The following is a 3,344-nucleotide window of genomic DNA, read 5'->3' on the forward strand; positions in this document are numbered from 1 at the left end:
AATTCATAGGGTCACCACTGTCTGGTTTCCCCAAGACCAAGCTCAGATCATTTAATTTGTAATTTAATCTTTATTTCATAGTGAAGTAGAGTTGATTTCCAGTGTTTTGTTGGTTTTAGGTGTACAGAAATTTGATTTCATTTTTACATAGAAGTATATCTATTCTTTTCCTGTTTTTTTTCCTCATATAGGTTACTACAGTTTTTTAGTTGAGTTCCCTGTTCTGTTATTCAGTAGGTTCTATTTGATTATCAATTTGATAAATATTAGTGTTTATATATTAATCAAAATTCTTAATTTATCCCTCCCTTCTAATTTTCTTTTGATAATCAGAATTTGTTTTTCTCAATCTGTGAGTCCGTTTCTGTTTTGTCCATTAGTTCATTGGTATGAATTTATAGATCTCACCTGTATATGATATCTCAGGATGTTAGTCTTTTTCTCTCTGACTTACTCCTTGGTTTGAAAATGTCTCAGTCCATCCATGCTCCTGCCAATATCATTATTTCATTCTCTTTAATGGCTGAGTAGTATTCCAGGTATAGATAAACCATGCAGTCTTCATTTTTCTGTGAGTGGATAATTTTTTGTGGATTCTATGTCTTGGCTATTGTAAATAGTGCTAGCCTGAAAAATGGGGTGCACATGTCATTTCAAATGATGAATTTCTCCAGATCTAAACCTGGGAGTGGGATTTCAGGATCATATGCTACCTGTATGTTTAGTGTTCAAGGAAACTCCATGCTGTTTTCAATAGTGGTTTCACCAATTACATTCCCACCAAGACCATAGGATCCCCTTTCCAAGGTCACTTTTCTGTACATCCTCTGCAGTATTTATTCTTTGTAGATCTTTTCAATGACGGCCATTGTGACCAGTGTGAGGTGATACTTCACTGTAGTTTTGATTGGCATTGACTTAATAATTACTGATGTGGAGTATGTTTTCATGTGCTTTGTGTTTTGTTATGTGCTTTTGTTATTTGCTATTGTACACCTTGTGTGTACAATAACTTCTTGAATCTGCTTTCCTGAAAGTTGGCCCTGTTTGGAATTCTTTTCTGATGATTTACCCCAGGACATTTCTTGAGGGCGGGTGTCATTGACAGCCCTTTCAGGTTTGTGACTATGGACCTGCCCGAGAGCCGCGAGTGCGTGAACTGCGGCTCCATCCAGACGCCGCTGTGGTTGCGCGACGGCACCGGCCACTACCTGTGCAACGCCCGCGGTCTCTACAGCAAGATGAATGGCCTCAGCCGGCCCCTCATCAAGCCGCAGAAGCGCGTACCTTCCTCCCGGCGGCTTGGATTGTCCTGTGCCAACTGTCACACCACGACCACCACTTTGTGGCGCAGAAACGCAGAGAGCGAGCCTGTGTGCAATGCTTGTGGACTCTACATGAAGCTCCATGGGGTGCCTCGACCGCTTGCTATGAAAAAAGAGGGAATTCAAACCAGGAAACGAAAACCGAAGAACGTAAATAAGTCAAAAGCTTGCTCTGGTAATAACAATAATTCTGTTCCCATGACTCCAACTTCCACCTCTTCTAACACAGATGACTGCAGCAAAAATACTTCCCCCACCACACAACCGGCAGCCTCAGGGGCAGGCAGCTCGGTGATGTCTGGTGCCGGGGACAGCGCCAACCCCGAGAACAGCGAGCTCAAGTACTCAGGTCAAAACGGGCTGTACATCGGCGTCAGCCTGGCCTCGCCGGCCGAAGTCACGCCGTCGGTGAGGCAGGATTCCTGGTGCGCCCTGGCCCCGGCCTGAGCTGCCGCAGGGACAGAGGACGACGCTGCCGGCCCGCGGGACCGCCTTCACGGATCCTCTTGGCAAGCGTCCGGACTGGGCCGAGGATGCTGACAGACATCTTCCTCTGATACATGACTTCTGTGCCTTTATTTGAAAGAGATGACTCTCCCGAGAGGCTTGCTCTGCCTTACCCCCGGGGCCCTGTCTCAAAGACCCAGGGAGAAGAGGGACCGCCTCTCCAGGGAAGGACCGGGGCACCCCACAGCGTCCCTGGCCATGGTGGCCGCTTCCAGGCAGCTGATCTCTGGGTGGGCCAGGGAATTGGATGTCCATCGTGCCACGTGCAGAAACTGGAACTACACCCTGGGCCTTGCCTGCCGTGGAATATCGAAAGAGATTTTTAAACCAAAGTTTTATGTGTATTGCCCCAAATCATGTGCTTCTTCTGATCTGTTTTGGTTATTCCAGAATTTCTCCGCCCCTTTTCCACAGCCCCCTTTGGAGAAGGAAACGGCAACCCACTCCAGTGTTCTTGCCTGGAGAATCCCAGGGACGGGGGAGCCTGGTGGGCTTCCCTCTATGGGGTCACACAGAGTCGGACACGACTGAAGTGACTTAGCAGCTTAGCAGCAAGATCCCTTCAGCATGTTTTTTATGGTACATATATTAATCTGAACCACCTAATTGCTCTCTGCCCCCTCACCTTTCTTCTTTGGTAACCAGAAGTTTCTTTTTTAAGTTTCTGAGGCTGATTCTCTTTTGTGAAAAGTTCATTTGTATCCATTTTTAGGTTCCGCCAGAAATGATGTCCTATGACACCTGTCTTTCCCTGTCTCACTTCACTTAGTACGGTCATCTCAGATTTCTTCCCTATGACTGGAAATGGCATTGTCTCATCCCTCTTTCAGAGAAGGCAATGGCAAGCCACTCCAGTACTATTGCCTAGAAAATCCCATGGATGGAGGAGCCTGGTGGGCTGCAGTCCGTGGGGTCACTAAGGGTCGGACACAACTGAGCGACTTCACTTTCACTTTTCACTTTCACACATTGGAGAAGGAAATGGCAACCCACTCCAGTGTTCTTGCCTGGAGAATCCCAGGGAAGGGGGAGCCTGGTGGGCTTCCGTCTATGGGGTCACACAGAGTTCGACACGACTGAAGTGACTTAGCAGCAGCAGCAGCAGCAGCAGCAGCATCCCTCTTTATTTCTGAGTAATGTTGCGTTGTGTGTGTACCACATCTTCTGTATCCATTCATCTGTTCTTGTACACTTAAGTTGCTTCCCTGTTTTTGCTATTGTACCTAGTGCTGCCATGACCACTGGGGTGCAGGTGTCTTTTAAAATTTTTGGTTTTCTCTGGATCTATGCCTAGGTATAGAATTGCTGGGTCACTTGGTACTTCTCTGTTTAGTTTTGATGTTTAGTTGGAAAACCTCCATAGTGTTATGTTATGTTATGTTATGTTATGTTATGTTATGTTATGTTATGTTATGTTATGTTATGTTATTATGGAGAACCTCCGTAATGTTCTCCCTAGTGGATGTACCCATTTACATTCCCACCCACAGTGGGAGGGTTTTCTTCTCTCCA

At 46.2% G+C, this 3,344-nt stretch overlaps 1 pseudogene; it reads left to right on the plus strand.

The window, feature by feature from the left end:
• Positions 1-1,127: 1,127 nt before the first annotated feature.
• LOC129550061 (transcription factor GATA-6 pseudogene) lies at positions 1,128-1,772 on the plus strand (annotated as a pseudogene).
• Positions 1,773-3,344: the final 1,572 nt, after the last annotated feature.

Source organism: Moschus berezovskii, chromosome 21, assembly GCF_049115385.1.
Source record: "Moschus berezovskii isolate FMDL1 chromosome 21, NW_MosBer_1.0, whole genome shotgun sequence".
Lineage (NCBI taxonomy): Eukaryota > Metazoa > Chordata > Mammalia > Artiodactyla > Moschidae > Moschus > Moschus berezovskii.